The 13,400-nt window shown below is 47.9% G+C and overlaps 1 protein-coding gene across 3 annotated transcripts in view; it reads right to left on the bottom strand.

The window, feature by feature from the left end:
- Nucleotides 1–13,039, bottom strand: part of tex2 (testis expressed 2) — a 79,123-nt gene extending 66,084 nt beyond the window's left edge. For all 3 annotated transcript variants that reach the window (XR_008907151.1, XM_056752659.1, XM_056752660.1), the window contains exon 1: nt 12,904–13,039. The gene's annotated coding sequence lies outside the window, so the exon portion shown is untranslated. The remainder of the gene's footprint in view (nt 1–12,903) is intronic.
- Between the last annotated feature and the right edge of the window lie 361 nt (nt 13,040–13,400).

Here is a 13,400-nt window from a genome sequence, read left to right as displayed (position 1 = left end):
CACCTATTTAGGAAATAGTTGATACTTGCATTGGTTTCCTTTTGAGTGTGCTTGGACAAGGTTTGTGCCCGTGGAAAAGTGTTCTCAGAGTCCTGATGGTTTCAAAGCAAGCGGGTGAGTCCGTCTACTTCTTTCTTAGAGCCGGGATTGGCTGACGAAGTTAGCCAAAGTAATTCTGCCGAAAGGAAAAACTGTCTCCGAAGAGAGAGACAGGTCTCAGGAGGTGTTCTTGAACTGAAACGCGCGAACACACGGAAGAGCTGAGCATTGTTTGCTCTGTTCCAGGATGTTTTATGGAAGGCGGGTTCCACGACTTCCAAAGTGAGTTATCCAATGTGATGAGCTGATTTTGGAGCGAGGCCAAGTTTCTTTGTTTTGCTTAGTAGCTCATTTGCATTTAGGATGACTTTAGAAGTTTGGCGCTGTAAAACTCTTAGAATGACATAAAATCGATAGGATCTAAAACACGTTATTGTGCTATACGTTATTGTGAGAAACATTTAGATATAAAACATGCCAGGGTTATAAGTACATTGACAAGAAGTTCGTACAAGAATGGTAATATAAGCAGAATACAACTAAACACAAATGCTTTTGAGGTTATAGGCGAGGCCGAATAACATGGGGACAAACATACAATGTGGAGATGTAGGTTTGAATTATTTTAAACTATTCTTTTGTGGTTAACAAGAGGGAGACTTCAAGACTTGACTGACCATTTGCCCTCATTCCTGTTAACACATCTGGAGTCCATGTTAGTGTCAACGACCCCATCCACCCTGTTGGGATTTCTTTGAAGTCCACGAGTGTTGGTTGGGATTTATCCTGGTCAATTGATGGATGTGTTACAAGAGGACAGTTGGATCAGACTTGCTGGCACCGATTAGAGTTCCACTGAGAGGTCATGTCTTAACAACCCTCAATGGTCCTCTTTATTTCAACACCCGGATCTCTAATCAATGGTGCGACCCCTATTGAGAGGTCAGGATATTTTACGATGTTCCAAATGGTCACCTTTGATCTGGGCAAGATCCTACACTAGTAACATGCAGTTTTTGAGCTCCTCAGAAGACATTTGTTTTGTTTGGTGCATGAATCGTGAATTTGAATAAATGATGGAATCAATTGTAGATTTTGTTAAAGCTCCGACAGAGGAGTTATTAAATGTGTTCCTTAAAGATCAGTTGTGGGCTCTTGTAAAACATTATGAGATGTGGCAGGCAGAAAGCACAACAGACACAGTACTGGTATTTAACACACCCCGGAGGGAGATTTATTAAGAATAACAAGCGGAGTTTGGGCAGATTACAACCAAGTGGGGAATTGGCTCCTCCTTTCTCCGTTCGTGGGGTGTGCGTGAATGTCCCGTGTGAATAAAGTCCCGTGGTGTCAATCGTGCAGTAGTGCAAAAAAGTGTCTGCTCCTCGTTCAGCCACTGGAATCTAAGATACAAAGAACATAAACAACGTTAGTTGGTCAGCTGCTCTCAGGATGACAAGTCCTGCTGCTTCCTGTTTCTCGGCTGCTTATATAGTGTTCTTGATATGTGATTCAGGTGCTGATGACGTGCAGGTGCGGCGTGATTGCGTCGTTTCCATGGCGACGCTGATTGATCCTTGGCCTGCTCGTCACACTCCCCCCCCCTAAGCGTCGACCTGGTACGACTTATCCTATGGGAGTCCCAAGGGTTCTGGGGGGAGAATGTCCCTGACCTTCTTACCAAACCTGACCACATCCTGGAAAGTCCGTCGGCATTCCCGTGTGAGGCCCCTGCCCGGTGTCGGACTTCAAAATGGAAGTCCTGGAGTGCAAGGAACCACCTAGTCACTCGGGCATTCGTATCCTTGGCTTTGGCCATCCATACTAATGGCGCATGGTCAGTGACGAGTGTGAACTTACGACCTAGCAGGTGGTACCTCAGCTCCAGGACTGCCCATTTAATAGCAAGGGCCTCCTTTTCCACGGTCGCATACCGAGTCTCCGCGGGGGTAAGCTTCCTGCTTATATAGACCACTGGGTGCTACTCACCGTCCTTTGTCTGCGAGAGGACGGCTCCTATCCCAGTGTTGGAGGCGTCCGTCTGCAGGGTGAAGGGGCAGCCGAAGTCTGGTGTGTGCAGAACTGGTGAGGACGACAGCGCCTGCTTCAATGTCTGGAATGAATTTTCTGCCTCTGTGGTCCACTGAACTTTCTCCGGCTGCCCCTTTTTGGTCAGGTCGGTGAGGGGACTGGCTATAGTGGAGAAAGCAGGGATGAAACATCGGTAGTAGCTGGCCAATCCAAGGAAAGCACGCACCTGGGTCTTCGTTGTGGGTCTTGACACCTTCTGGACGGCCTCCACTTTCTTGGGCTGGGGTTGAATCATTCCGCGGCCGACCCGAAACCCCAGGTACTGTGCCTCGGCTAGACCCAGGTGGCACTTCCCCGGGTTTGCGGTCAGCCCCGCTCGTCTAAGCTCCAGCAAAACCTTCCGGAGCCTCAATAAGTGTTCCTCCCAACACCCCGAATGGATGACCAGGTCATCAATGTACGCAGCAGCGTACTCTTGGTGAGGTCGCAACAAGATATCCATCATCCTTTGGAATGTTGCAGGTGCCCCGTGTAGCCCAAACGGCAGCACTGTGTACTGCCAGTGACCTGACGGAGTACTGAATGCCGTCTTTTCCTTTGACTCTGGTGACAGGGGCACCTGCCAATAACCCTTGGTAAGGTCTAATGTGGATATAAAATGTGCCTTACCCAATCGGTCCAATAGTTCATCCACCCGGGGCATGGGGTAGCTGTCAAAACTGGAAACCTCATTGAGCCGCCGGAAGTCATTACAAAACCGGAGTGAGCCGTCTGGCTTTGGAACCATGACAATGGGGCTAGACCACGGGCTACGCGATGGTTCAATCACCTTTAGGTCTCTCATTCTTGTCACTTCCTCCTCAATAGCCAGCCGACGAGCTTCCGGGACTCGATAGGGCCGCTGCCGGACAATTACACCTGAAGGTGTTTTTACTTCATGTTGAATAACATGAGTCTGCCCGGGCCGTTCCTGAAACACATCAGAAAACTGACGGACCAGGGTTTCCAGCTCGGTCTTTTGTAGGGAGGACAACTGTTCTCCCATGTGTACCACTGGGACCTCTGTTGCTGCGAAGGCGGCCATCTGGGGAGCTGGGGCAATCCATCTCTTTAAGAGGTTTATGTGGTACAGTTGTTCTTCCTTTATTCGTCCCGGCTGACGGACCCGGTATGTAACCGGCCCCACCTTCTCTAAGATGGTGTAGGGACCCCTCCAGGACGCCAGAAACTTAGAAGTTGCTGTGGGGGTAAGAATGAGCACTCGATCTCCGGGTTGGAACTCTCGGGGTTGGGCGGGCCGATCATATAACCTTTTCTGGGCGCGCTGGGCCTCTACCAAATGCTCCCGTACGAGGGGCATCACCCGGTCGATTCGATCCCTCATGTGTTGGACATGTTCAATTAAACTTCTATGTGGGGCTGGTTGTTGTTCCCAAGCATCCCTAGGCACGTCTAACAGCCCCCGTGGCTGCCGACCGAACAACAGTTCAAATGGGGTAAAGCCAGTGGACGCCTGGGGTACCTCTCTCACTCCGAACAGAACATACGGGAGCATCAGGTCCCAGTCACGCCCATCCTCTGCCACCACTCGCCGCAACATCCTCTTCACTGTTTGGTTAAACCTTTCCACCAAACCATCCGTCTGGGGGTGATAGACTGATGTGCGGAGATGTTTGACTTTCAAGAGGTGACAGAGGTCGGCCATCAGCCGGGACATGAACGGTGTACCCTGGTCCGTCAAGATTTCAGACGGGATCCCCACCCGGCTGAACAACATGAACATCTCCTTTGCGATGGCTTTAGTAGTTGCTTTCCGGAGGGGCACGGCTTCTGGGTACCGTGTGGCGTAATCCACTATCACCAGGATGTGTTCATGGCCACGGGCAGACCTCGGCAGTGGTCCCACCAAGTCCAGACCAATCCGCGAGAAGGGTACCTCTATTATGGGTAAAGGGATGAGAGGACTGGGGGGAGGTCGTTGTGGGGACGTCTTTTGACAGGTCGGACAAGACTGGCAAAACCTCTTTACTTCTGTCTCTAATCCAGGCCAGTGAAATCGGTCACGTATGCGCTGGGCAGTATTGGTGGCACCTAGATGTCCTGCCCTCGGATGCATATGGGCCAGCTCCATGACGATGCCAGTCTTGCTCTTGGGTACCACCAGTAACGTTTTCTCCTCCCCCCGTCTCTGTGCGACACAGTACAACAGACCCTTGTTGACTATAAAATATGGGGTTGGGTGGGGAGCCGGGAGCCGTATTTCTCCATCTATCACTCGTACCTGGTTCCAACAGTGTCGGAGTCGGTCGTCTTCCCTTTGCTCTCTCCCAAATGTTCCTCCTTCGGTTATACCTTTGAAGAGATCGACAAATGGATTAGAGGGTGGGGGACCCGACTCACCTCCAGGGTTGCTTCCGGATGCCAACAGTACGGGCTTCGATCTTGGCGTGCGTCGTCGTCGGGGATAACTCGGTCTCCTGGGGCCTGACTGCACCCCCATGGTAAGGAGCTGATCGAACCCCGGCCAATCGCTGCCCAACAGGACCGGAACCGGCAAATCCTCAATAATCCCTACCTCCACCGGCCATGATCCAGGTGTAGCCGCGATCTCAACTTGGCAACTCCAGACATCTCGGGTCTCACCATGAACGCAGGTAATGGGTAGCCAGGAGGTCTTTTCCTTCTCTCGGGGTAAAATGTCCGCACGGAGTAGCGTCACCGAGCTACCCGAATCAAGGATGGCTCTCCTCGACTTCCCGTCGACCCGTACCATTCGTTCTGGAGCTCCGGAGGGAAGTTTCTGGTGAGCACTACACCCTGCTAACCAAGCTCTTGGTGCGGGTGAGGCTGCCTCAGTGGGCATGGGTTCATCCCGTGGGGTGAGCGCTGGGGTTATGTTGCCTGGTCGCGAGGTACCCTCCTGCGGTCGCCATACCTGAGCTTCCCTCCGGGGTGTGCTTACCGCTCTCTCTCCTCCATCCCGGGCGAACGCGGCATCTGCTACTTTCTGCCACCTGTGCTGCTGTGGACTCCCCCCCAACAGCCAGAGATTCGCCAGTCGAGCCAACTGTGCTGCTTGGATCCTGACGGGGCGATGCTCGTCATACGACCATTGATGAAATTGCTGTGCAGCTGCTATCGGTGACAGACCCACCCGGGCAAGAATCTCCGCTTTCAAGCTGTCGTAGTCCTCACTTTGTGGCGGTTGGAGAGCATAGTAGGCCTGCTGTGCTTCTCCCGTGAGGAAGGGCGCCAGGATCCGTGCCCACTCTCGTTTATCCCAAGCCTCCCATGTTGCAATTACCTCAAAGGTATGGAGGTAAGCGTCCACACTGTCCAGCTCTGTCAGCTTGGTTAAATGGCGGTGGGCGGTTCCTCTGGCTTCCGGGAGTGGGATTTGGGCCGCGGCGGTAGTCATCGTTTCTAGAATTTGTTCCACTCTTTCCTGTCGACGGTTGATCTGCTCCGATACCTGCGTCTGTCGGGCAGAGATCTCTGTAAGGCGCCGAATAACTTCTTCCATTTTTCCTGGTCGCTGAAGTCCAGGGAAAAAAAAAAGGAAGTGAGACAGCGGTTTTCCTGAGGATGAAATAGCAGACAAAATTAGCTACTGTGCTGTGCATGCCCGCATTCTCCACCAACTGTGGCGGGCAGAAAGCACAACAGACACAGTACTGGTATTTAACACACCCCGGAGGGAGATTTATTAAGAATAACAAGCGGAGTTTGGGCAGATTACAACCAAGTGGGGAATTGGCTCCTCCTTTCTCCGTTCGTGGGGTGTGCGTGAATGTCCCGTGTGAATAAAGTCCCGTGGTGTCAATCGTGCAGTAGTGCAAAAAAGTGTCTGCTCCTCGTTCAGCCACTGGAATCTAAGATACAAAGAGCATAAACAACGTTAGTTGGTCAGCTGCTCTCAGGATGACAAGTCCTGCTGCTTCCTGTTTCTCGGCTGCTTATATAGTGTTCTTGATATGTGATTCAGGTGCTGATGACGTGCAGGTGCGGCGTGATTGCGTCGTTTCCATGGCGACGCTGATTGATCCTTGGCCTGCTCGTCACAGAGATTAGAGAATTGGATAAACGCTTGAGAAAGAATGAGTTAAAAACTATTTGAAAAGCTGAGTTGAGTGAGAAAAACATTTTGTCCCTTTCAAAGAATTTGAGTACTGCGGAGGAGATGAAGGAATCGGCAGACCTTTATTCAGGTCTTTCGTTTGAGAAAAAACAAGAGATTTTGGGTATGCAACAATTGGGTGATAGGGAAATGGCTAAAGGTAGCTTGGCAACATGAATTAGAATTGGAAAAGGTGAAAGTTGAAGATTTTCTTAAAAACAAAGTGAAATTGAATTACTTATTGAGTTAGAATTAGAAAAGCAGTCCCAGGAGTTTTAAATATACGTTCAACTGTTAAAGTTAATTGGTGAAGGTAAACTATTAACTGAAGGTGCATAATCAAGTAAAAATTCCTTGAGTGCATTTGATTTGGGAGGTAATGTGGAACGCGATCCTCGTTGTTTGAAAGTATTGCAGAGGAGCGTAATTGGCCAAAGACAGATTTTGTAGTAATGCTCCAGAGTCTCATTTCAGGCCGAGCGCAGGAGGCTTATATGGCCCTGACAATGGAAGATCGAAGGGATTACGATAAAGTTATATTTACTATTCTGAAGGTATATGAATTGGTGCCAGAGGTGTACCGCCATCATTTTAGAACATGGGGAAAGGGGGAGTGCAAACTGGGGAAGTGTGAACGTCGAAATGTAGAAGTATGAAGAGAACTGACACCCCACTTCGATCTTTGGTGCACTGCTTCCAACGTGAGTACTTTTGAGGAATTCAGTGTTCCCCTTCAGTTGGTCTCTCGACGTTGTGTTGAGAGACAGACTGGTGTTTGATCTTAGATCCTATCATTTCCGAGATAAATTTAAAACGGCAATGGGCTTTGGCAAATGGCCCACCCACGCCAGTCTCCGCCCTGTACATACAGGTATAAAGGAAGATGGCAGCGGTCATTCAGTCATCCTTTGTTCTTCGGAACCTTCTCGGCGTAGGGTGTCGAGATTATCTCTTCAAAATTCTCTCCTGCTGGACTTACGACTCAAAGCAGCAGAATTCTCCTCTGCGATCGAAACCTGTCCCTCTAAACAAAGATGTCTTCCGGGCCCTGACTTCATAGTGCCTTAAAAGGGCCACTCTGTATCGACGCCTCCTGAACAAGCACCTACACAAGCTGCCGTTTAGGATGCTGATACAGAAGCGCATTTTGGCAACAAGATTGGTTGTGGCAATCGACCCGTAGGACACTTACTCTTACATCTCCTTCCTTCCACGACATGCATTCGCGGGAAGAGCGTATCAGTACTAGGTCGGGCCCTGTCTCCACGAATGGTCATAGGGACCTCATGCTTCGGCACCTAGGCCGTCTGGGCCTACGGGTTAGCTGGGAAAAGAGCAAGCTCTCCCCAGCGAGGGCTCCTCTTATCTCTGTGTGGAACTAGACTCTGCCCTTATGCAGCATGTCTCATAAACAAGCTTCTGCAGTCGGAGCTGAACTGAATGAAACTGATCAGTTGGACTCCAAGGTCCCGCTGAATCACTTTCAGAGGCTCCTGGGGAACGTGGTGTCCTCGAAAGGGGTTGATGCACATGTAGCCACTTCAGCACTGGCCTCAGAGTCAGGTTCCATGGATCCAGGCGGATTATGATACGCCTCAGTGTCTGGGCACCCCATACCCTGGTCAGATCTGACCCTTCTCCGAGCTGAGGCCCGCTCGGGGAGGTCCGAGACGCGTCTTGACAGATGCCTCCCTGCGGGGTGGGGTGCCGTGTGCGTGCACGCAGTATGGGGCAGTGGATGGGTTCCCAACTGCCTACAGTTTTTTGGCGGTCGGACAGCACGATTGCCGTGGTGTACATCAATCATCAGGGCATACGCTCGCCCGATACCTCCTCCTATGGAGTAAGCAGGTGATCAGTCCCTGCGGGCCACGTTTTTCCCTGGCAAGCTGAACCTGACAGCCGTTGCGCTCTCTCATCAGGGAATGCCCAACGGAGAGTGCCGACTCCATTCTTGCGCATGAACAGATCCTTTTAGGAATAGATCCTGTTGCCTCCCAGAACTCCCCTTTTGCCCGCTTTGGTACCCCCTCACAGAGGGTCCCCTCTGCACGGGTGCTGTAGTGCACAGCTGGCCCCGGGACAAGCGGAAGTAGGACTTCCCCCCCAGTGAGCCTCCTGCACAGAGCCTGTGCAAAGTCAGAGAAGAGTGGCTTCAGGTACTGCTAGTTGTGCCTTACAACCAGACTTCACTTTCAGACCTCTCTGTTCTGACGCCACTCCCTCTGGCCGATTCCCCTGACGAAGATCTTCTCGCAGGGGAAGGCCTCTTAAATCTCCATGCCTGACCCCCGGATGGGACGAGGAGGCCTTGAGTGGCTTGCCGCTGGCGGTCAGACCATCCTCCAGGAGACCCCACCACTAGGCATGTGCACGCTTATAAGTGCCAGCTCTTCTCGTCCTGGTGTTCTCCCCACGGGGAGAACCCACGGAGTTGCTTGATCCGGTCAGTGTTGACCTTTTACAGAGACCAGAGAGTAACCTCTCCCCATCCATGTTGAGAGTGTATGTAGCCGCTGTTTCCGCTCATCACCAGGTGATCACTCATCCTCAGAAGCGCGATTTCGGCAGCGCTCCTTACCCTCTTAGGACTATAAATGGTCCTACAGGGCCTTGGCGGCCTGCGAGCCCCTCGGAGACGTCTCTCATCTTCATTTACGCTGAAGACTGCTCTTGATGGCGCTCGCCTCTACAAGAGTAGGGACCTCCAGCATTCTTCTTGTCCCATGGGTGCCTAGAATTGGGCGGTAATCTCACATCATCCTCAGACACCGGCCCGGTTACGTGCCCAAGGTTCCCAGAACTCCATTCCGGGAGCAGGTGGTGAACCTGCAGGCGCTCCCCTCTGGGGAGAAAGACCCAACCTCCTATATGTTGTGTCCAGCGCACTGCGTCTCTACTTTGACCGCACACAGAGCCTTTAGCTCTGAGCAGCTCTTGTCTGTTTGGAAGACAGCGTCAGGGGAGGGCTGTCTTCAAACAGAGGCGGGTGCGTTGGATTGTGGACACCATTTCGTGGCGTACCAATCCCAGGTCGCCGTGCCTACTCGCAGAGAGACCCCACTCCACCGGAGTAGGGCCTCCTCGTGGGCACTGGCCCAAGGCGCCTCTCTGGCAGACATATGTAAGCTGCGGGTTGGGCTACGTCCAGTACCTTCGCGAGGTTTTACAACCTCCGAGTGGAACCAGTGTCTTACACCCTACCATGTAGGACAGGAATCTGGCCTGGGCATAGTGCTGCGTAAGCGCCTTCTTCACTCTTCAGGTAATTACAGTGTTCTATATAGCCTCCATACTTTCCCCCATTGGGTGTAGTATAGGCATCCCATCCATCACTAAGCATTTTTTGGTAACAGACTGGGCGGAGTGGCCTGTTGGAACCAAGTCCAATACTGGCAGAGTACTACTCAGGTGGACCCCTTTACTAGGACTATTGCTCAATACGTAGTGACTCCCCCGTTGGGTAGTCCCGTGTGTTGTATTCCTTCCCTCCTGATTCCCCTGTTGGTGAATCTGTGACCTCCCCTCACAACTTCGAGAGACAGACTGAAGGGGAACGTCTTGGTTACGTCCGTAACCTTCGTTCCCTGATGGAGTGAACGAGACATTGTGTCTTCATGCCACAACACTTTGCCGATCCCCTGCAACCAGGAGATACCGCTCAGGTTCCTTAGCAAAAAGGGTGAGTGAATAACCGCCGCCATCTTCCTTTTATACGCGTATGTACAGGGCGGAGACTGGCGTGGGCGGGCCATTTGCCAAAGCCCATTGGCATTTTAAATTTATCGAAGAGATGATAGGTTCTAAGATCAAACCCCAGTCTGTCTCTCAACACAAAGTCTCGTTCCCTCTATCAGGGAACGAAGGTTACAGACTAACTGAGATGATTTCATTCTTTTGGAGCAGTTAAAAAACATTATTATTGACAATATTGCTACATACATAAACGAAAATAAGACTATCAGAGTTGCTGTTAATGATGTTTGTGATGTTAATTACCGAGAGAGTTTGTCTCAGCACTCCCGTAAGTTTGATGGTGTGTTCTTATTTGCTTACTGTCATATGTCAAACAACATGTTATCCCGCAGCATATCCCTTGCGTAAAATCACTACTTAAGCTGTTTTTAAAGCCCAATGCAATTTATATCTGTTTTTGGTATACCAACAATTGTTCAGAGCAATTCGAAGAAGTTAGGGTTAGGGTTACTGTACTGTATGTGGGGAATGTTTGCTAAAATTTTAAAACAGCTTGGGGTGAAACATGATCAGTCAAGTGCGTATCACGCGCAGACCCAGGGCGCTATAGAGCGATTTCACTAATCCCGGAAGGCACAGCTGCACGCTTATTGTGTTGAGTTAAAAAGGGATTGGGAGGACAAGTTGCCCTGGTTAATGCTTGCGGCATGGGAGGTATTTCAGGAGAGTTCGAGTTTTAGCCCAAAACCAACTGTTTTTTGGTCCCAGTACGAGGTCCTATAGACGTATTTGCAGAAGGAATTAAAGAATGACACACTGCATCAAAATGTATCCGATTATGTTAATGGATTTCATAGACTTTGTTTTTGGAAGGGCAGAAAGTGAAAAAACATCTTGCTAAGGCTCAAGCTATAATGAAAATATTTTTTGATCGCACAGAATTGCCTGCCTTTAGTCCGGGAGATTAAGTTTTGTTTTGTTTTTACCCTCCCCTGGATCTCTTATTTGGTCAAGATTTTCTGGCCCATATACAGTCCTACGTCAGGTCTCGGAAACAAAACTATATAATTGCCGCTCCTGACCGTAGGAAGTCTAATCAGCATTGTAATGTTAACCTGCTTTGGCCATATTTTACCCGCACCTCGGCTATTGGGTTAAAAATAAGACCTGTTTCCACTGTAGTGGGAAAAAACTTGAGACTGTTTGCTTGCTACTGTCACATTTATGTCTGTTTCCCGGTTAAGTATTCTCCGTTTTTACCCTTCGACTATATTTGGCCATGATCCCTTACCTCAACCTCGAATGTTGCACCCGCACCTGATGATGTTTCCCTTGACAGTATTTATACCCTGTGTTTTGTCTTGTTCTTTGTCGAGTATTGATGTTAATTTTGTTCTTACGTGTGTCTGATTCCTGTTCTAGACAAAACCTGCTTTTGTGGATCTCGCTTAGTTTTCCTAGACACTTTATTAAAGTCTGTTTACTGGAACTTTAAGGTGTGCTCTCCTGTTTTTGACACAAAGTTTGACAGCTTCAATCCACGTAACATTGACACTCCGCCAACCACACTCCCAAGACCTGCCCCATTTTACTTCTTATTGGCTATTCATGTTTGTTTCGTTGAGTGAGAGTTGAGCTGTGTTCCTACCATTGGAAAATGAAATTATGAACTTGAACAGATATCAAGACACTTTATAAAATGTAATATTTTAATAGTAAATTACTTTTTTAAAGAACCTGTAAATCAGAACGAATAACTTTAAAATAGGCAAATATAGAATGTTATTTGAAATACAGAATTTTCCTTTTGTAATCAAACACAAAAATGTGTATGTGTTTTGCCCTACATTACACCTCCTATGTTGGGACTATTTTAGGACTGGACAATAATTCAATAACTATCACGATAGAATTAATTTCGATAACGTTTTTATATGGTTTTTAAACACATTTTCGATATTTCAATAGTCATCATACGTCTGGGTCTGAGCCCTCGCTCTGCTCCGCGGCAGTGGCTACTGGTGTTATGACAATCTCTAGTTGAAGCCCTTGTTCACACTTTAGGCCATGAACAAACTTGACGTGTTTTTGACAAGAAAAAGTTGACAAAAGCGCTTTTTTAGTAAAAAAACGCTGGCGAGGTCTTACACGTCTTAAAACGTGTAAAACGTCATGTAAAAAAATACAACATTTTGAGGATCACATTTTTGGGTGATCTATCCCTTTAACGTCATTTGTCAATTACTTGCATATTCATTCGATGAACTGCGCTTTGCATATTTTTTTAATGATGACAACTATTTGGCCTGTACTACAAAACTTTAAACCTCTGCAGCACCCGTGCTATGTGCAAAAAAAGTTGCCTTTGTTCTATAGCAATCACTGAGAGTATAACCAAATTCAGGCGGCCGCTGCGGTCACTAGGTAAAACTTGATTAATCAGAATCCGTAACAATTATATTGACACTTCAAATGAAATGTCATTTTAAATCTTCAGACAAATGAAAAATGTAGTCTTCCGAAGGAAAACCACATGACAATGCTTAATTTCAAGCCCTGATGTTATGTTAATATTATACCTTTACTGTATGTACAGCATATTAAGAAAGCATATGTAATTTGGTTGTAGGTGAAAAGATCCTTTTTCTCAACTACGCTATAAAATGTACTACGCTAACCACTCCATTCCCATTGCAACTGCAGTTATTATTGCTACTGTACAAATATTATAATGTAAACCAATATAGTATCTGCTTTAAACAGTGTTTAAACTACTGAATAATAATCATCATTTGTAAAATACCATTGATTGGAAGCATCTGATGCTTATATTTAAACACCTTCTCAAGCTTTGATCATCATCTGTCGAAAATGAACATCAGATTATAAAACACCTTTAAAAACAGACGATGAAACGCACTGTATGTGCGGTTGCTATGATACTCGTCTGTCTCGAAACAGGGATGGATCTCATAGCAACGACACATAGATGATGATGATGATGATGATAATGTTCTTACCAGTACACATTTTCACTATCCTCATCCTCGTTTCATTAACTGCACGCACACTTTCATATAGCAGGACATATATTAACCCGAGCTCATGAGTGTCTGTGTTTATTATCCAATGACAACAGCAGACAGAGCGTTCAGACCAGACGCATCACACACTGAAGCGCGCACGGCTCTGACATCTATTAAAGCGTCTGATATGAAGGGCGTTTTCTGTTTGTTTTCATGAAGCTGCGGGTCACAGGCGCCCTCTTCTGGATGAAAGATGACAGTGAGAAAGGGCGAATAGACCGATTAAACCATACCTTGACGATCGATGTTATCCAAACATTTGTCCTACTTGTTTTATAATTTATATTACAAAATGAAATGAAATGAAATGAAGAAAATTATTGAAAAATGTTTTATTATGGATGAATTTAATCAAATAACAATGTAAAAAAAACTTACAAGGAAGAAACTGCCTGCAAGAGAAAGTGAACAAACACTGATTTGTAGAGGAA

This window comes from Triplophysa dalaica, chromosome 7 (genome assembly GCF_015846415.1).
Source record: "Triplophysa dalaica isolate WHDGS20190420 chromosome 7, ASM1584641v1, whole genome shotgun sequence".
NCBI classification, from domain to species: domain Eukaryota; kingdom Metazoa; phylum Chordata; class Actinopteri; order Cypriniformes; family Nemacheilidae; genus Triplophysa; species Triplophysa dalaica.
The sequence above is the reverse complement of the archived record's forward strand: the minus strand, read 5'-3'. Positions and strand labels throughout refer to the sequence as shown.